The sequence below is a fragment of the Tamandua tetradactyla genome, chromosome 4 (genome assembly GCF_023851605.1).
Source record: "Tamandua tetradactyla isolate mTamTet1 chromosome 4, mTamTet1.pri, whole genome shotgun sequence".
NCBI classification, from domain to species: domain Eukaryota; kingdom Metazoa; phylum Chordata; class Mammalia; order Pilosa; family Myrmecophagidae; genus Tamandua; species Tamandua tetradactyla.
The window spans coordinates 121,123,630-121,145,674 of record NC_135330.1 but is presented as its reverse complement, the minus strand read 5'-3'; the positions used below and the strand labels follow the sequence as shown (position 1 = coordinate 121,145,674).

At 35.8% G+C, this 22,045-nt stretch overlaps 1 non-coding gene across 1 annotated transcript; it reads right to left on the bottom strand.

Annotated features, from left to right (window-relative positions):
• Positions 1 to 21,638: 21,638 nt before the first annotated feature.
• Positions 21,639 to 21,709, bottom strand: TRNAE-UUC (transfer RNA glutamic acid (anticodon UUC)). Its single transcript has one exon. It is a non-coding gene; the product is annotated as a tRNA-Glu (tRNA).
• Positions 21,710 to 22,045: the final 336 nt, after the last annotated feature.

The window sequence follows — 22,045 nt, the reverse complement described above, 5'->3', positions numbered from 1 at the left end:
CCAATAAGGACTATGTGGTCAAAAGAAAAAGATAATGGTCATTTTCTGGAATGCAAAGCAGAAGTTCATGGAGAAGATGGGGCTTACTTTTACCATTGAAAAAGCCACTGTCATTTAAAAAGGTGAAAAAGAGGAAAAAAGTCATTCTTATTTAGGTGAGTGGGGCAGTGGATCAGTGACGTGGAGCATGGATTATTTTGAACTAAGGTGTGTTTTAAAATAAGTATATCCAGATATTGCAGGCATAGTAAAAGGACTAGTCTGAATGACTGAGAGTGTCTGCAGAACAAATAATTATGTGGTTAGGTTGGACATGTAAAATGGTGACAGATGATGAACTAATTAAATGTCAGCATGAGGATGCTCCACATTAGGCATTGTGAAAACAAAATGACAAAAAGACATGCCTTTGGAGTTTCCAAGTCTGATGGAAAACAGAGTCAATGTGCAAAAATAAAAGCTATTGCAATAGGAGGTGGGATGTTTGGCTTGGGAAAGAAGGCAACTGTTATCTACAGAATGAGTCATCTTATCCACTTGATTATTGAAATCTTCCTCTGCTGAAGTCACCCTTTGCTGACCATTCAAATAAGACACAAATATCTTCATGTTGTTTGCCCAGTCAGAAAGGTCTATCTACGTACTAAAATCTTTTCCCCAAATCTCATTGCTACCAATTTTCCAATCATGTTGCTTTTGAGTTCCTGACCAGTCAGCCAAACCATTGGTGAAAATCTGTCAATGAGTATACAAACTCATGTCCAGCCAATTTTCCTTCCAAGAAAAATGAACAACCGGGTATATTTCTTGAAGTCCCACCCACTAGGGAGATTAACTTTCACCACTGTCCTTTTGGGATATCACAGAAGAGCGCTATCATGCAGCAGCTGTCCACTTTTGGGTGATTCCTGTATATCAGGCAGAAACTTCTGTAAACCAGATTTGAATTTTCTCCTCCTCAGTCAAATTATTCTAAGGAACTCCCAAGAGGACACAGCTCTGGGCTGGAAAAGAGAAGGCAGTGCAGCAAGAATGGGGGCCATGGACATTTGGGCCATTTCTTCATGTAACATACTTGTGCCTTCAGGACCTGCTTGAGCCCTATCTTGTGTGCACCACTTCCATTTATGATGGGGTGCTGCTGTGCACATGCAACTTCATGATTTAGTGAGTCAGACAAAGCACCCAGTTCATGATAGGCAACTCAAATCTCATGGTAACTTGATGGCCCATGGTTAAGCATTTAGTCTCTAGTATACTAAAGCCCAATATCAGGCTAAAAGCATTTTCTAAAAAGAAGAGTAGCTATCTGCAGAGGATAGCAAGGCTTTGCCCAAAATTCCTGAGGGTCTGCATTGTGATTCTCCTAAAAGGGTCTGCAAAGGACCCAGACAGCATCTCTATTTGCCATTGACAAGTCTAGTACAGAGCCTGGACCTGTCACAAAGTCTCCTCTTGCGCTAGTCCCCACTAGATTAGTACTCTCAAATGAGGACTACATTGTCTTGAAAATCCAAAGTGCTAATATGCCAATTTGAAAGTATTATGTACCCCAGAAAAGCCATGCTTTAATCCTGTTCTAATCTTGTGGGAGCAGCCATTTCTTTCAATCCTGATTTAATATGATAGGTTGGAAACTTTTTATTAGAATATCTCCACAGAGATGTGACACACCCAATTGTGGATGTGATCTTTTGACTAGACAGATATGTGACTCCACCCATTCCAAGTGAGCCTTGATTAATTTACTGGAATCCTTTAAAAGCAGAAACATTTATGAAATGACAGAAACAACAGGAGCCTCAGAGCTGACAGAAACTTTGCAGCAGAGCTGACACAGATGCAGACATGTGGAGAACAGAAAGATAGATGTTTGGCGATGCTTGAAGGCCAGGAAATGTTGCTGTGAGATGTTAAGCAAGCCAGAACCTGGAGAGAACCAAGGGAAGCCAAGAGATCAAAGCCAGCCCAGGAGAAGTAAATTTAGGACCCCTGACGGGAACAGAAGCTGAAAGCAATGGAGCCCAGGAGCAAGGGACCAGCAAATTCCAGCCACATGACTCCCCAGCTGACAGAGGTGTCCCTGAGCCATTGGCCTTTCTTGAATGAAGGTAACCTCTTGTTGGTGCCTTAATTTGGACACTTTCACTTCCTTAAAACTGTAAACTTTCATCTTATTAAATTCCCCTTTTTAAAAGCTATTCCAATTCTGGTATATCACATTCCAGCAGCTTGCAAACTAACTCAGCTAATTAAACATGATGCTACTTTTCTTGGCTGAAGGAGGAGCCAGAGATAACAGTTTATCTTTCACTTCAGAAGGGATATCTCAGCATGTCCCACACCACTGTACATCTAGAAATTTCACTCAGGTGAAGGGCCCTTTTTTGTGGTTGGATTTGTCTCCTATGCTCTGACACAAACACACTTCAAGAGTAATTTCTACTTTGTTCTCACTAAGTCCAGTAAACATGGTATTATCAATACAATGGACCAATGTGATGTCCTGTGGGTGAGAGAAATAATCAAGTTCCCTGCATACAAGACTATGACATAGGGATAGAGAATTGATTTATCACTGAGGTAGGACTGTGAAGGTGTATGTCTGTTCTTGTCAGAAAAACTGTTTCTGGTGATGTGTCCTAACAGAAGTTGAGAATAAATAATTTGCCAGATTGATCACTGCATAACATGTGCCAGGGAATGTGTTGATTTGCTCAAACAATGATATTGCATCTAGAACATCAGCTGCAATTGGAATCACCATGTTGTTAAGTTTACAATAATCCACTGTCATCCTCCAAGATCCATCTTTTTTCCCTCATAGGCCAAATAGGAGAATTGAATTGCACAAGTGGGGACCACTATTCTTGCAGCCTGCAAGTCTTTGACGGTAGCACTAATCTCTTCAATCCCTCCAGGAATCCAGTATTGCTTTTTACTATTTTGCTAGGTAGGCAGTTCTAGTGGTTTCCATGTGGACTTTCCTACCATAATCACCTTCATTCCGCAAGTCAGGGAACCAATGTGGGGATTCTGCCAGTTGCTGGGTATGTCTATTCTAATTATGAATTTTGGAACTGGATAAACAACCACAGGATGGATTCAGGGACCATTGTGAGATGGACCCATTGTGAGATGAACCTGAGCTTAAACTCCATTGAGAACCTGATCTCCCAAAAACCTTACTCTAACTGGTGGACCACAGGGATATTTAGGGTCCCTTGGAATTAATATCATATCAGAGCCAGTCTCTAATAATCACTGAAATATCTGATCACTCCATTTTCCCCAATGTGCAGTTACCCTGTTAAAAGTTTGTAGGTCTCTTTGGGAAAGGCTGGGAGCAAAGTTGAAAGTATAAATTTTTGGCAGGGTAGCAGAATACTTCCCCAAGGTAATCCAAGCATCCCTTCATCCAAGGTGCTCTGTGTATGTAAATTGTCTCAAGAAAGAATTTAGTAGACTGCCCATCTATTTTACATCTAGTTACCCCATGATCTACTAGCTAACACCAAAGAGTTCTGTGAATCAGACTACTTTGATTACCTCTTTTAGTCTGCTGTCCATTATGGTGGTCACACCCACTTTCTCTTTGGTGATTAAGGGCTGCAACTTGGCTTCTGTCATCCTGGGATCTGACCATCCCTTTTGTGCTTAAGTATCAGAATTCAGTGACAGCAGTTCCCTCAGTAATATATGACCTAAAGAAAGTGACCAAAGAGCTCTCAGGGATAATGAACTTAACCTCACAAATTTTGCTTCTCACCATCCTAGTGAAAAATTGTGTCCTCTGGACATTCTTGGGGAGGGTCAGTAGGTCTTACATGATAAATTCACTCTAATATAATCTCTCTAAGCCTTTAGATCCACAGTTATGCATCTAAGTTATACCAGGGTAGTTCTGGCATTTTGACTCCAGGCAACATAGGCCACCTTTTGGTCCATTCTTTAGCCAGTGACCTGAAAAAACTGTTATAGTCCTTTCTAATACCTTGAGCTACAACACTGAATATAGAATCTCTTCTTAGTGGGTCCATATCAATAAATTCAGCCTGATTCAAATTTACATTCCTTCCACCGTTATCCCACACCCTTAATATCCATTTCACACATATACTTGACTTCTGTCTATATGAGTTGGAAAAGTCATGAAGTTCATTTGGAGTGTAGTGTACCTCCTTATGGGTCACATTTTGTATCTCACCTTTTTTGGGCCTGATGGGATGTCAATCTAGTTATTGGTCTGAAAGGAAAAAGGTGTAGTTGGTGTGTGTCACAAGAAGAATTGGAAGTGTCTTGCAAGTCAACTACTTCGTGGCATTGCCTTACAGTTTTATCTGGTGAAACAGAATTAATCTCTTCTGACAGAAGAGTGAGGGCTATTTACCCAGGGGGATGGTTACAGATATATCAGACACAGTAGGGTAATCTCTTCAGTTGCCATCATTACAACCCATATGTCTCCATTCCAATTTCCAGGTTCCAATTCTTTCCCAATCAATGTCCTCACTCTAACAGCAAACATTACACAAGGTTGGGAATTTATTTTAAGTTGTAATTCAGCCATTTGCACAATGAGACTCTCATTCTGGTTTTCAGAAATTTCAAGTGTGTGGCTACACAAAATAAGATTTTCTCTCGGGGCACCCATAGAAATTTTCACATACTCCATGCAGCACTAAATTTAGTTTCCTAAGCTACTCAAAGCTGACCCTGAAAAACAAATAGGTGGGCTTTTAACAATAAGATTTTATTAACTTACAATTTTGAAGCTGTGAAAATGTTCAAATCAAGGCATTATCAAGATGGTGCTTTTTTCCTAAGGACCAATTGCTGGCAATCTTGTCATATTTTGGCATCTGCCGGTCTTTCCCTTCTCTTCTGGATTTTGTTGCTTTCAGCTTCTTGTTTCTATTATTTTCTCTCTCTCTTTACCTCAATTTTCATTCACTTATAAAAGACTCCAGTGAAAGGATTCAGCCCGCATGCCTTAACTTAAGTAGCCTCATCAAATGATCCTACTGACAATGGGTCCATACCAATAGGAATGAATTAAATTTAAGAAAATAATTTTCTGGGGCACATGCAGCTTCAGACCACCACATGCATTTAAATTAGGAATTTGAAGCCTTGAAATCATCCCTTTATTTTATAACTGTATTTGGTATATTTAGGAACAACCAGCCAGAATCGTTATGCTGTTTAAACTCTACAATTAACAACTCTAAGTTGTCAAAAAAGAACTTCACCCAGAGACTTGCCTATCATAAGCACTCAAGTAGTCATATTTAGTGGTGATTTTTTTGTGTATCTCTATTGCCAACTAACACCATGAATTGTCAGTGCCATCCTGATTGTTGGAAATAGAGACATTAGTGGCTTTATATCTATCTAATCAGCTTAGAGAACCAGTTCAAAAACTTCTCAGAATGAATGCAGAAATCGCATACTTAAGATTCTTTTTCTCAAGCACCACTCCTGGTACCAAAGCTGACTTAATCAGGATTCTTTAGGGAAACATAACCAACTGAAGATACCGTAAATATTAAGAAATTTTTATGAAAATTTTCTTATGTAACTGTGGGAATGGGATCATCCAAATTCCATAGGGCAGGCCACAGGTTGGGAAAGCTGATGAAGGTTTTTCATGAATTCCCCAGGAGAAGCTAGTTGACTGAAACATACACGGAAAGTCTCTTTTCTTACTGCTGAAATCATCCCTTCTCATTTTGAAGACATCAGTTGATTGGATGAGATATCTCTCATTGTTGAAGATAACTTCCTCAGCTGAATATAGATGCAGTTAACCGTAGATGAAATCAATATACTAATCATTTAAATCCATGAATTTCCTCGTAGTAACAATTAGACCAGTGCTTGCTTGATCAAAAACTGGACCCCACAACCTGGCCAATTTGACTCATGAACATAACCATCACAGTAACTGACCTCAAACCCCTTGATATCTTCTTTAACTAAATCTCTCCTTTAGTTCCTTCTATATAGGCTGAAAAATTTCTCAAGAATATTTATTTTCATTTCTCTAAAAATACTAAAACTTTACTCTCCCAAAAATCCAGACTGCACAGAGCTTACTTCCCTTCCCCTCATTCTCTGTGTTCACCTCTTTCTTTTATAAATCCAGCTGTGCAGGATAGACAGAGGAATGCTGATTGTGTAGAAAGAGCCTCATATGGTGGGTCAGCAGCTCTGAGAATCCACTGGCCAGTGCAAAGGGAAGCTGCAGTGCAAAGGTTCCCCATACTAGAGCTTCATATTAGGAAAACATGGCCACAATGCTGAGTCATTGACGGGGGCTTCCCTGGAAGAGCAAGGTCTCTCCTAAAACCTTGCAGTGTCCTGAAGGTGCTTCAACTGGAGCCTCTCACCTATCTATATTCCTTGAGAAAAGTTGACTCTTGAATTGAAGCAGACCTCCATGATTTGTCACTTATATTTAGAGAGAACTCACCAATTATAAGTAATACTCATTATTTTTCATCCATTCCTTCCATAATATCATTGCCAAATAATATCCTAAACTTGTTAGTTTTGTGGAACACCTTTAAACCATGGGAGATTTCATTTTTAAAAGAAGTTGTTAAATATCCCTATTTTGCTCAACATCTAAGAAAAGACTGTCAAAATGTTGCCGACACGTATCTGTTTAGGTTTCTCCTTCAGCTACATGATATCCTTGAAGTATGGATTCTGTGATCCAATTACAATTCAGATGAAATCCATTCTAAGTTCTTTTTCAATAAAACATTACACATTTCAGTTTGATAGAATGGTTTATTTAAAAAGCCCTGGTGTCCTACATATGCTAAAATTGTAAGTGAGACACTTGAATGCAAGAGCACACACAAAATGCATATACAAAAGTTTAAAGGGATGCTTCCTTGTAAAGTGCATTCAATTGTTATTCGTCAGGAGTCTGCCAAATAGAGTGGGCAACGAATTACTTGTCAGCTACATAAAGGCTTAGAGGAATTGGTAAGAAAAATAGGTCTACAGGAATAATAAACCCTTTGACCTTGCAAAGAAGAAAGGGGGTGGAGAGTATTGCTGATTCATGAAGGAAAATCTTTCTGAAGAGTTGAGTGCTCAGGTTAAACCTCCCTCCTAGGCAGCACTAATTTGTCTGACAGATACCAAGCAGCAGTTAATCTAAACTGACACTGACCTTGCTGGTATTACCTGCAAAATCCCCAGTAAAAATTTTTCCTTAAATAATTATTTCAATGAATTATACACAGAAAAAGTGTCTATCAACAAAGGCAGAGGTATTTCATTTTCTTCCAGCAACAATGTACTGATCTTTTACTACTGAGAAAAGAAAAATTCAGCTAGTCTTTGATAGTCTTGAGGCTTTGATATTGTAGGGAAGAATTTGTGGTTCAATGGAAAACCATGCATTGATTTTATGGGAGCTATATATATTATATGTACCTAATACATCTTTCAATTGTTTATCTAATAGAAAATTGATAGAGATTCAAAATAATTTGTGCCTATAAACATGCAAATGAATTCTGTCCAGGTGGTGGGATAACCCACATTTCCCTGGGGAAAGTATCTTGCCTACATTCATGCAGTCATTTCAGTATTTCTGATCTATAAATATGTCTGTTCTTTGGGTTCTTTTATGGACAGGTTATAGAGTTTGCTTGTCTGTCATATGATTAAGGAGTTAAAATCTGTAACAGGTGTTTGTTTTTTGGATCTGTGTAAGAGTCATAACAATACCTTTTTGAAAAATTATGTTTTAAAAAATAGGCATTTTTAATGCCACATATCCTTGAATATCCATTATCTTTTTTAATGGTATACTTATAAATTCCAATTTTAAATTATAGATTTGTAAATATTCAACTCGCTTTCTTTTATTCACCTACTCATATATTAATTTAATGTGTAACATATTCCACACTGTAGTAGTACACCAGAAATTCACTGATAATTATATTGTGTGGCAATCCTCTTGCTTCCATACAGCTGCTGAGATTTTCAGGTGAGAAAAAATGTCTTATGAACAGGTAAAATGAAATGATATATGGTAAGTGGCATAAAGAGGAAGAACAAAACGTTCCTAAAGGAGAAGAAAATAAAATGGAATAGCCAATTCATCCTTGGATCTTTAAAAAAGTTAAAAGACGTGAGGTGAGATTTAAAATGGTTCTTGAAAAAATAGTGCTTGATCAGAATGGGAATAGGGCATTGCAGATAGAAGGCAAACCCTTGAATTATATACATTTTAGCTTTAGTCAAGTATTTTATCAATAATTTTAACAACTACAATGAATGTGATACACACATAGCAGTGATGTAAGTAGTCCTGGGTTTATTCTTCTCACTTGACAGATTTAGATTTTAAAGTAACAGCAAGGTTAGGTGAATTGCATAATATCACACAGATAGATGATAAAAGGATAAGGAGCAAAATTTGGCCATTTCTCTTGCTTTCTTCCTAAAAAAAAAATCTTTGACATTTCTAAGGCATCAAAAACCTGCAGCAAACCCTACTGTACACTGGAGGAATGAGAACATCACAGCCCAAGTACCATAGCAGAGCAAGACAATTACGTGATTTAGTCATACAATGTGAAGAACTATGAGTGAAACCAATTAAGGAGAACGATGAAGAGCATATTTTGTAAGAGACTTGTTCTGAAAAGATATCAAAGCTGCAAGTGAAAATGAGCTGAAATGCATTTATATTTGCTTTGTAGGAAGGGACTGATAAGTGCCTGAAGATTTAACGGGTCTCCATTAAGATATTCTGGAAAGTAATTGACATCATAAGCTCCCAAGGAGCCATGGGGGAATGATATCAGCTGCGGGTAATAAGCAACGAGGGTAATAAATGAAAACATCCTTATCTATGTCACAGTTGGGCTAAGGCCTGTTCTATAAGAAAGAAAATGTTTAAGTTGAACTCCAAAATATCATATCTATTTTAACTTCTCCTAAAGAGCAGTCTAAATATGGTAATTTATTACTAAAATTTTATGCAAATTATGACTGCTCAAGCTTTACACTAGATCAACAGACAGAAAAGTCTTTCTTTAAAAATAAAATTTAACTGTTATTGTCTAAAGTCACGTTCGCAAAAGAGCTACTTGCTTCTATGAATTGTCAAGCCAGTCAGTCACTAAAAAAATGTTTTTAATTCACAATTGAAAGTTATTTCCTGCAATGTGAAAAACAATTCTGGGTACAAAGCAAACACTTGGTAAACAATGCTAGGGAGAATATTAGGTCCCTACAATAAAATAATATAATAAAATAACAATATAACTACCATCCTCTCCTGAAATTTTCACTCATTTTAAAGTACCTATTACTGTTTCTATATATTCATTTTAGTCAAATTATACTTGATTAATTGTTTAAATAATTAAAATTTAGGAATCTCAAAATTTGTCAAAACAACAGGCTAATTCACTATAATCCATATAGTAAATGTGTAAATTGTGCTCTTATATCTACTTAGCAAAGATATAATAAATTAAATGATATAATATTAAGTCAACATCCATTTTATCCTTTCAATAATTTTTCATTGGATGCCTCTCATATGGAGAATATATTGTCCAATTGCCAGATGCAGGGCAATCTTCCAGGAAATCGTCGTTATTGAAAGAGATAATAAATAAGAAAACAAGCAATTGCATATGTATCATTGAGCTTTGGGTAAATATAGTGAGATAATTACATATTTCTCATCCTTTCCATCAAAGTGACTAAAACTCACAAAAAGAATGGGGAAACAAGCAAGTTCATCTTTTGGACTAATTTGCCACTTGGAGTCACAAAGGAGATACTAAGAAAATAGTTTGAATTTGGTAACAAAGGCAAAACTTTGTGAGCCAATACATCCTTCTTCACATGTCAGGAAGGTTGTCTATTTCCTTAAAAGTAAGCTGCACGTAGCTGAATAGGCCATTTGGTGCTCCTGTGATTAGAGTATCTAAATCCAGCAGTACCGGTGAGACGTGGTAATCAGGGGAATGTTCCTGCTGATAGCTCAGTTTAAACACATTAAATGGGAAAACATAGTGAAACTGAAGAAGATACATCATATTCTGTATCTATTGTGCATCCTCCTGACAGAGAGAAAAATGACAGAAGTGAGGTAGAATGAAGGGGAACAGAAAGCAGCAAATACTAGATAATAACACTAAAAGTCTTTGATATAATGGTATTTGAGTGAGTCACTCCAACTTCATCTCCTAAAAAGTGAGGTGAAAAATATCCCAGACAACCCTACAGATATGATGATGAAATGTGTCAAACCACAAACCTGAAGCAAAAACATAGAATTCCATGAGTCACATCCTTTTCTGAACTTTATTTTTCCATTCTTTGGCATTTGCAAGAAAATAGAGTGCCCGTAACAATTAGAAACTAACTTCCATAGTACTATGTACTGGTAAAGAAAGGGATTAAGAGAAGAAGAGAAAATACTGGCAAAAGCCCTATGATGGTCAATTTCCCTTGAAAATAACAGGAAGATCTTGGGGAAATGTTATCTCCATGGAACAGAAATTATAGAGCGCATGAGCTCTCTTTTAAAGGAAGTGTGATGGTTAACTTCCTGTTTTCAACTTGGCTAGGTCATGGGGTCCAGTTGTTTGGTAAGAAAGCATTGGCCTGATTGTTCAGGTGAGGATATTTCCTGATTTAAATCATTAGTCAGTTGATTGTCTCTATGGCTGACTACATCTGCAGTCAACAAAGGAGATTGCCTTCAGCAATTAGAGAAATCTCCTCATCCAATCATTTGGAGACTTAAAGGTGGACTTGAGGATTTCAGCTGTCAGGAAACAGAATTTCTATGTCTACTTCAGTCAGCCAGCTTCTCCTGGGGAATTCAATGCTACCTTTACAGAGTTGCCAACTTGTGTCCTGCACCCCAGAATTCAGACTACCAATCCTCACAGTCATGTGAGCCAATTCCTATAAAAAAAACCTCTTCATATTCATATATATAGATATATATAGGAGAACCCTGACTAATGCATAAAGAGAACAGAAGGAAGACAGAAGGAAAGAGAAGATATTAAGTGTTGATGTTAGGGTTCAACACGGAGAATATGAGGTGAGTATAAGCAGATATAGTGTAAGAAATGCAAGAGAAAAAGATAAAATTTGAAAGAGTTGATATCTCCATTTGAAGCAAAAAAATATGATTGAACAAATATTAAGCAATGTGGTAGAGAATTTAAAATAAGTGCAGTTCTAATTTTCTGAAGAAGAAAGCTTTATCAACTGGATATAAATGTTAATCTATAATAGAATTAAATTACCCTTAAATAAAATTTTGAAACTGGTGATGGAAGAGGTAGAGCATACAGCAGAAGAAGCACATTATAAAAATTCAAAACCACAACATTATATAGAGAAGTATCAAAATTCCAGCAATTAAGGAAGCTTAATAGAGAATACAATTAAAATCCTACTTGAAAAGAAGAAAAGTCAAACTAGTTTCATTGAGTGATACTTAATGTCCCTAAAGGATAGAACAGTGTTTAGAAAGTTCTGAAGAAAAGAAAATGTGAGTTAAATTGTACTCTTTATAAGTTAAAAGAGAAATTTTTAAACATCAGGGAATGCAAGTCAATCTTTGCAAATCTTCCCAATAACAAATTTAAATAATTCTTAATTGCCGTGTTTGCTGGAAGCCATGTTCTTCTAATCCGTCCTTGTGAGTGCTGACCTATTGTTGGGCTGGACCTATCGATTAGGTTGTTTCCATGGGCATGTGACCCACCCAATTCAAGGGCTTAATCCTTTATTGGAATCCTTTCAGAGAGTTCATGGAGAGAACAGAAATGCCCTGGAAGAAACAAGCAAGGACCCATAGAAGCCCAGACACATTTTGAAGTGAAGGACAAGCAGATACCAGTCATGTGCCTTCCCATGTGACAGAGGAAACCAGAGGCCAACACGATTTCCTCTTGTCAGTGCCTCAATTGGACATTTTCCCAGCTTTGGAATTGTAATTTACAACTTAGGAAATTCCCTTGCAAAAGCCAACCCGTTTCTGGTACACTGCATTCTGGCAGGTTTAGCAAACCCAACACCATTGTAAAATGATCTGTGGTTACCTAGAGTTCATTTACATTTAGAACAAAGACTAAAGTCTTTGGGAATTAAAGCTACAGAACAGAATAAGTATATTACAAATCTCAGTAATGTAAAAATGTTGAGATTATAAACACAAATGAGGAAATGGAAAGAATGAAGGTGGGAGGAAATGTAAGTTAAAATAATCAATAAACAAGAAAAAGCAGACATTATCTGAGGTAGAAGCATAAAATAAACTTAAAACGGAATGACTGTAACCTTCTAAATCATTTCAATCTTTTAACTTTAGAGATGTCTTTTAGGATCTAATATTGTTTTGAAAGGATAAAAAATAAATTTAAAATCCAGCCAACTTTTATATTACTTCTTAGAATTATTAAATTAAATTCAATAAATTACCTTTCAAAGTAGGAATATAATTTGTATTTTGGTAAAATTATACTCAAATGATCATCTGTCTTTCCTTTATGAAGAGAGAAACATCTAATGATGCTTACCTAATGTTGGCAGTAGCATAGAAAAATGATATTTGGTGTGTTTTTAAATCTCTTTTTTTGTGGTTTTATTACATCATAGACACTATCATTTTCACAGATAGTCACTATACTTTAAGGAATTTTAGTTATGATACATATAAATTACATATAAAATTATCATGTGGGGACAATGTGGTAATATAGAGACCATTTATGTCCTTCATAAAGTGCAATTTGGTGTAGTGATGAGACCAGATTCCCCCAAAAATAAGGATAAAAGTGAATGAAGGGACTTCACAGGTAAATTTAACTTTGGAAATTGAATACATATGTTTATATCTACTTTCTCCCAAAATATCATAGCATGCTCGTAAAAATAAAATAAAATATGCTTAACACACATGAGAACAAAGAGAAAGAACATCAAATCACAGAAAAGATTGCAATATTATTAGTAAGGTAGAAAAAGAACTGGGAAAATGTCCAATTGAGGCACTGACAAGAGGAAATCGTGTTGGCCTCTGGTTTCCTCTGTCACATGGGAAGGCACATGACTGGTATCTGCTTGTCCTTCACTTCAAAACACCTATTAACTGATTTAGTAGAATAAAAGCAAAATGATGAGCTCTAAATATCTGCAGAGGAGACCCCAACAAGTAGCAAAGCCATTCATTGTATTGCACATGCTCAGAAAGCTTAGGATGTGAAGTTCCTGGTTTCTTTGGGAAGCAGAGGCTAGGGACAAACACAGGGGACCTAGCTGAATATCTAAATGTCCCACTTATTTTTGTGTCCTTTACTGTGTAGAGAAGTTGAACCAGAGAGGATCCAAACTCCAGGATACTAAACTCACTGGAATGAAAGGTTGGAAATAAGGAGACAAAAATCATATAATCACTTTGAATAAAATAAGAAATTAAAAATTATTTAATGAGGAGGAAGGAAGTGGAGATAAGGTGTGTGGCAAAATGCGCCTAAGAGTAGCAAAATCTTTAATAAATAATAATAAATGAATAAGGAGCAGGGTTGTTAGTTCTACATGAGTTAGTGTGAGAAAATATTAATGCTGTAATATTAATTGAATATAAAAGTCATCCTATAAAGTAGAATATATAGAGCAGCATTCCAGCTGGCAACAATAAAAGAAGATAAATTATCTGTGTCTGTGTGTGTGGGAGAGAGGAAAAATGAAAGAGAGGGAAAAGTGAAAAGCGTGGAACTATTTAACAACTATTATGAGGAAAGGCTAAAGAGTTAACATGTTCTTCATTTTATATCTTAATTAAGTGAAAAAGCATTTTTCAAATAGATGTAAGTTTAAAAACAACACGTTATTCGTGGAGAGTTTTGAAACATACTGGTAAGGCATAATAATTTAGTTTTGGTTTGTATATGAATTGCATCTTGTTGGAATGCTGAATTTCAACATGTGAAAAGTGGGCAGGGGGCGGGCATGGTGGCTCAGCAGGCAGAGTTCTCTCCCACCATGCCGGAGACCGTACAGTACCATTCCTGGTGACCATGCAAAAAAAAAGGGGTCAGGAGTATTTAAAAGAAAAACATTGTTTTTATTTGGTAGAATTCTTCTGTAACTAGATATATATGGGTGAGATCTTGAACAGGTTATTTTTTCCTCATTTAACCTGAAGCACTTCTGTAAACTGTACTTGAACTTGACTCCCTCAGATGTCTATTTGCTCATCTTTGTTTTCACTCATTTCTATTTACCTGCTCTTAAAACTCAGATCAGCCACCTCTAGTACCTGCTTTCAAGCCCCATGCCACTTAGTAAGTACAGCTTGTGGGTTACCCTACACCTTTCTTATCTGTCTCAGAATTTGGATATTTGCTTCCAGCAGTGAATTATCTGTAATTACACTTATGTTTGTTTTAGGTCATATTCAGTAAAAAAGCCCATAACATGGTGTGCTGGTTTGACAGGATTTATGTCCCCTAGAAAAGCCATGTTTTAATCAAAATCCCATTTTGTAAAGGCAGAATAATCCATATTCAGTACTGAATGTTTGAATCTGTAATTAGATCATCTCCTGGAGATGTAACCCAATCAAGAGTGGTTGTTAAGCTAGATTAGGTGATGACATGTCTCCACCCATTTGGATCTTAATTAGTGGGTCTTAATTAGTTTCTGGAGTCCTATAAAAGAGGAAACATTTTGGAGAATGGGAAATTCAGAGAGAGCCAGAGAAGAATGACATAGCCACGAGAAGCAGAGAGCCCACTAGCCATGACCTTTGGAGATGAAGAAGGAAAATGCTTCCTGGGGAGCTTCATGAAACAGGAGGCCAGGAGAAGAAGCTCGCGGATGATGCTGTGTTTGCCATGTGCCTTTCCGGATGAGAGAGGAACCCTGACCGTGTTCACCATGTGGCTTTCCAGATGAGAGAGAAACTCTTACTGTGTTCACCATGTGCTCTTCCACTTGAGAGAGAAACCCTGAACTTCATCAGCCTTCTTGAACCAAGGTATCTTTCCCTGGATGCCTTAGATTGGATATTTCTATTGACTTTTGTGTTTTTTTTTGTTTCTTTTTTTTTCTGGAAAAGACCTTTTTTTTTTTTAAATGGGCAGGCACCAGGAACTGAACCCAGGTCCTCTGGCATGGCAGGCAAGCATTCTTGCCTGCTCAGTCACTGTGGCCTGCCCTTTCTATTGATTTTTAACTGGAACATTTTCTCAGCCTTAGAACTGTAAACTAGCAATTTATTAAATTCCCCTTTTAAAAGCCATTTTGTTTCTGGTATATTGCATTCTAGCAGCTACCAAACTAGAACACATGGTCTTAAAATTCTTTTAAAATCATCTACATTTCTAATCTAATTTACTTTTGCTTTTATATTTTTCCTTAAGCAGGCTTTTCAGGTTTCATTTGTTTTTCTGTGTTTTTCTTTTTCTTCAAATCCCAAGCCATTAATTTTATATTTCTGTTCTTTAATCATTAATTATTTGAATTTCATCTCCATTAAATTCTTGGCCTGATTTGAAGAAGACATTAGGTATACAGGTATAGACCCAGAAAAAAATCTCATACGCACAAGAAGAAATGGAGAAGATTGTTCATAGCAACATTATTTGTAAGATAAAAATTTAGAAATAGTCCAAAAGTTCGGCCATCAGCAAAATGCACGTCTATCTTTGGTAAGAGCAGAGAAGAGAGTAAACAATATCTTTAACCATTCCCTTCCCAGGGGTCAATGCTTTTAAAAACATTTAATATAATCCACCACTACTAAGGCTAAATAATAAAAATCATGATCATATTAATACATGCAGAAAATACTTTTGAACACCAAAGTCTGAGGACAAATGCTATCTAACGTCAAAGCTTAGTGCAAAATAATGGTAATGAAGAGGATGTGGTATTGGTGAAGTATAGAAAATTAGGTCAATGGAACAGAATAGAGAGCCTAGAAATAGACCCACACAAATATAGTCAGTTGATTTTTGGCAAAGTAGTAAAAGCCATATAATGGAGAAAGGACAGTCTTTTCAACAACTGGTACTGGGACAACTGCAAATACACATGATAAGAAAATATATTTAGACACTGACTTTACACCTTTAACAAAATAAGTCCAAAATGGATCATAGGCCTAAAAGTAAAATGCAAAATGCTAAAATTCAAGGAGATGATAAAATCCAAGGAGAAATATAAGTGGCATTGGGCTTGGCAATGAGGTTTTAGATACAATACGAAAAATATCATCCATGAAAGAAAAAAATTGTTATTTTCTTAAAATTAGTAACTCTTGCTCTGTGAAAGACTCTGTTAAGAGAATGGAAAGACAGGTTTCTGCTATCTTTTGACTCAGAACCTTATCAAAGTATTGATACTTTTTTTTTTTTTCAGAAGGGCCAGTAACTTTGGCAGTGCAATTAAAAACCTGTAATCTATAATATCCAAGACCTCAACTCCGCCCCTCAACTGTGGAAATTCAGCAATTGGGTTTCAAGTAAGAGATGTGTAGAGGAAAAATATTTAGAAGACCAGTGCACTTAGAGTATGTGAGAATGGAAAGCATTGCTTTATCTAACCAAAGAAGAGAATACCTGCAAATTTATCCTCTATTTCATCATGATCCCCCCAAATAGACCCAGTTTACCTCTTCAAATCTGGCATGTTTGGGGAGGTGGGCATGAAAATCCCATGATGGATATTGGCCACCATCATTGGAAATCTTCCAGACTGCCTTGTGCTTCATCTGCTTAGCCTCCCTGTTCTTATATCTTGTTATTTTTGCTCTGCAAATATACTTGTCTCCATTCTCATATCCAAGATCTGCTTTAGCCACTTTATTTGTAACGGGCTGTTTTGAATCCTACTCCACTGTGATATCATCCTTTACAACCTGGCTCCTTGACCTACTACCACGTTTGTGAATATGAAGTGCTTTGCAAGCTCTCTCTTCTAGTGCATCAGTTCCAACTGTTTTGAACTGTCTGCTGAAATCATACCTATCTTACTTCTTTAAAAGTAATAACTTATTGATACATTTTAATTTCTGAACCCTTTGTATTTGTTAGGAAACATGCATTACTCTTGGTTCACTGTCTCGTCCACTTAGATTTACTCTTTTTTTTTTTTTTTGCATGGGCAGGAACTGGGAATCGAACCTGGGTCTTTGACAAGGCAGGCAAGAACTCTGGCACTGAGCCACCATAGCCCGTCCCTGCAATTTATTCTTAATAGCATGTTTTCCTTGATAATTTGAGAGAGGCTTAATAAACTGATGTTGCAGCTAAGTTATATATTCTTTTAAGAGTGGAAACTGAAGCCATCTTTTTTCTTTTATTTACTACAATGTGTGATATTTGAAGTGGTTCATTTATTTAAAGGTACTATGCAATTTAATCAAATGTTCTCAAGGTAATTTTTTTCTCTTTCATTTCAGAATTCATAAAACATCTTTAATGAACTTGCCTTTTTTGTTTAATCTTTTCATATATTGACAGCTTTATTAATTTTATGGATATGCCTGGCTTATAAGTATAAATTTATGGTTAATTCAAACAACAAATATTTAGAGGGTAAACAAAATTTAATTCCTATATGTATCTTCATTTTTCCCCCTTTATTAGAAAAGTTGTAGGTTTGCAGAATAATCATGCAATAAAATATGGCATGCCATATACCACCCCACCAACATTTTACGTTGGTAGGGAACATTTGTTAAATTGGCGATACCCCATTTTTATAATTGTACTAATAATTAAAGTCTATTATAGACTTTAGGATTCTCTGATTATATAATGTAATTCCATGGATTTTTTCCTACATTTTTATTATGTTAACATGTAAAATCTAATATTTCCATTTTAATTGTATTCAAACATATAATTCAGTGCTATTTATTGAGTTCATAATGTTGTGCTACCATCACCACTACCCATTACCAAAACATTTCCATCATTCTAAATAAGAACCCTGGACTCTATAAACCTTAATTTACCATGCCCTATCCCTACTCCATCCCCTGGTAAACTGTATTCTAGATTCTTGCACTATGAGTTCATTTATTCTAAGTGTTCAAATCAGTGAGATTGTGCAACATTTGTCCTTTTGTGTTTGTCTTATTTCAATCAACATGATGTCTTTCAAGGTTAATACATGTTGTCACATGTATCAGTATTTCCTTTCTAAATACTATTCCATTGCATGTATATAATACATTTATTTATCCATTCATCTGTTGATGGACACTTGTGTTGCTTCCCTCTTTTGGCAATTGTGAATAATGCCACTATGACAATTGGTGTGAAAATGCTGTTCTAGTCATGGTTTCAATTCTTTGAGGTATATACTTCATAGTGGGATTACCAGCTCATACAGTTGTTCTATACTTAGCTTTGTGAGGAGCTGCTGAACTGTCTTTCACAGCCGCTGCACCATTTTACATTGCATCTAGCATTTTACATTGCATTACATTCTCTTTCTCTGCATTTTCTCCAACACTTATTTTCAATTGTTTTTAATAGCAGCCATAGTAATTTCTAGCTACCTGTACATCTGCTGTGAAGAACTGTTCAAGTCTTTTGCCCATTTTTAATTGAGTTGGTTGTCTTTTTGTTAAGTTGAAGGATTTCTTTACGTATTTTGGATATTAATCCTTTATTGGATCTGTGGTTTCCAAATATTTCCTCCCATTGTATTGGTTTTCATTTCTCTTTCATTATAAAGTCCTTTGAGGAAAAACATTTATAATTTTGATGAGGTCTCACTTACCTATTTTTTCTTTTGTTGCTTGTGCTTTGGGTGTAATGGCTAAGAAACCATTGCATAACACAAGGTCCTAAAAATGCTTTCTATATTTTCTTCTAGAAGTTTGATAATTCTGGCTCCTTTATTTAGGTCTTTGAGAAATTTTGAGTTGATTTTTGCATATGGTATGAAATAGGGGGTCCACCTGTATTTTTTTTACAAGTGAAGATTCAGTTATTCCAGCACCATTTGTGGAAAGGATTATTCAAACTGAATTGAATGGTCCTTGCCTCCTTGTCAGAAATCACTTGGCCATAAATGTGAGCGTTAATTTATGAACTCTCAGTTTTATTCTATTGGTCTATGTGTCTACCCTTGTGCCAGTACCTGCTTCTTTGATTACTGTGACTTCGGAATAAGTTTTAAGATTGGGAAATATGAGTCCTCCAACTTCATTATTCTTTTTCAGAATGGCTTTAACTATGCAGGGCTCCACACTTTTCCATATACATTTGATAAATGGCTTTCCTTTTCTGCAAAGAAGATTGTTTGAATTTTGATCTGGGTTGTATCAAATCTATAAATTGCTTTTGTAGAATTGACATCCTAATGATATTTAGACTTCCAATCCATGAACACAGAATATCCTTTCATTTATTTAGGTCTTCTTTAATTTATTTTATTATTGCTTTATAGTTTTCTGTGTACAGGTCCTTTTCATCCTTGGTTAGATTTATTCCTCTATATCTGATATTTTCACTGCTATTATGAATGGATTTCTCATTCCAATTGTTCATTGCTTGTTTCAATTTTTGCATATGGATCTTGTATCCTGCTACTATGCTGAATTCATTTTTCAGCTCTAGGAATTTTGTTGTGGATTTTTCAGGATTTTCTGCAAATAGAGAAAGTTATACTTCCTCCTTTCCAAACTGGGTACCTTTTATTTCTTTTTCTTGCCTAACAATGCTGAATAACAGTGGTGACAGTGGGCAACTTGGTCTTGTTACTGATCTCAGAAAGAAAGCTTTCAGTCTTTCACCATTAAGTAGAATGATAGCTGGGGCTTTTCATAAATGCTGTTTATCATGTTGATGAGGTTTCTTTTTATTCCTAGTATTTTTATCAAGAAAGGGCGCTGTGTTTTGTCAAATGTCTTTTCTGCATCAATTGAGATGATCGTGTGTTTTTTCCTTCATTTTGTTAATGTGATGTATTATATTAATTGATTTTCTTGTGGTGAACAAACCTTGAATACCAGGGATAATTCCCATTTGATTACAGTACATACATCTTTTAATATATAGTTGTATTAAGTTTGCTAGTATTTTGTTGAGGATTTTTATATTTATATTCATAAACAACATTGGTGTGTAGTTTTCCCTTCTTGTAGTATCTTCATCTAGCTTTAGTATGAGGGTGATATTGGCTCTTTAGAATGAGTTAGGGAAGATTCTAGAATTGGAGTTAAGTCTTCTTGAAATCTTTGGTAGAATTCCCTTGTCTAGCCTTCTGGTCCGATGATTTTATTTGTTGGGAGGTTTTTGATTATTGCTTCAGTCTCTTTACAAGGGGTTGTTGAGATCTTCTATTTCTTTAAGCCAATGTAGATAATTTGTGTGCTTCTAAGAATTTGTATATTTCACTTAGATTATATAATTTATTAGCATAATTTTTTTCATAGTATACTCTTATAATCCTTTTTGTTTCAGTGGAATAGCATTAATGTCTCCCTTTTCATTTCTGATTTTCATTATTTGTATCCTCCCTATTTTTCTTTGGAAAAGAATGTGTACTTTGTCTTTGCTAAATGCAGTATTCTATGTATGTCAGTTAGGTCTAGTTCATTTTGTGTATCATTCAAATCCTATACCTTCTTATTGATCCATTATTAAGAATGGTGTATTGCATTCTCCTACTATTAATGTAGAACCACCAATTTGCCCCTTCAAATCTGTCAGTACTTTGTTCATATATTTTAGGGTTCTGCTGTTCAGTGCATATATTTTATAATTGTTACATCTTCCTGATGAATTGTTCCCTTCATCAGTATATAATGGCCATCCTTGTTTTTTACTTTTAAAGTCTGATTTATCTGATATTGGTATAGCCACCCTAGTTCTCTTTTGGTTACCATCGTATAATACATGTTTTCCATCCTTTCTCCCTAAACCTGCTTATGTGATTGACTTAAAGGTGAGTCTCTTACAGACAGCATAAACTTGGATCATGCATTTTTATCCATTCTGTCACAATTTCTGCCTTTTCTCTGGGGAGATTATTCCATTTAGAGCTAAATTCACTACTTATAATACAGTACTTTCTTCTGCTATTTTGCTACTTTGCCTTTACAAATTTCATGTCTTTTTTTGTCCCTGATATCTATTAATGCCTATCTTTATATTTATTTACTTTTTTGCATTGAGTGTCTTCTCATTTCTATCTGGATATATGTTTATTTTAATTGCGGTTACCATGATATTAAAATTTAACATCTTTAATATATAACAATCATATCTGGTTTCATAGCAACCTAATTTCAGTAGCACACATGTATTCTTTTCTTATATCTCTCAGGCCCCCACCATTTTTTGTATTTGTTATCACTTATGTTTTGTGCATTGTCTAAGGCCATGAATTTACTATTACTTTTTATTCAGTTGCATTTTAGCACATGTTGAAAGTAAGCAATGGACTTACATACCAAACAATACAATACAATACAATAATTCTTCAGTTTGAAGAGCTCTCTTTAGCATTGTTTGTAGGGCAGGTCTAGTGGTGATGAATTCCCTTAGCTTTTGTTTATCTGAAAATGTTTTAATCTCTCCAGCATTTTTTTGGGGGGGTGCATAGGCCAAGAATCGAACCTGGGTCTCCTGCATGAAAGGCAAGCATTCTACCACTGAACCACCCGTGCACTCTCTCTCCTGCATTTTTGAAAGCATTTTGCTGGATATAAATTTATTGGATAGTAGTTGTTCTCTTTCATCACTTTAACTACTTCATCCCACTGCCTTTGGTTTCTGATGAGAAATCTGCACCCAAGCTAATTGGAACTCCCTTGCACATAACCCATTGCAGCTTTCAGAACTCTCTTGTTGGGCTTTGTATTGATAATATAATCAATAAATTATGAAGTACAGTTTTCTTCGTGTTTTTCCTGTTTGGTGTCCTCTGAGCTTCTTGGTTGTGTGTATTCACATCTTTTGCTAAGTTTGGGAAGTTCTCTGTCAGTATCCTGCTGTTGCCTTCT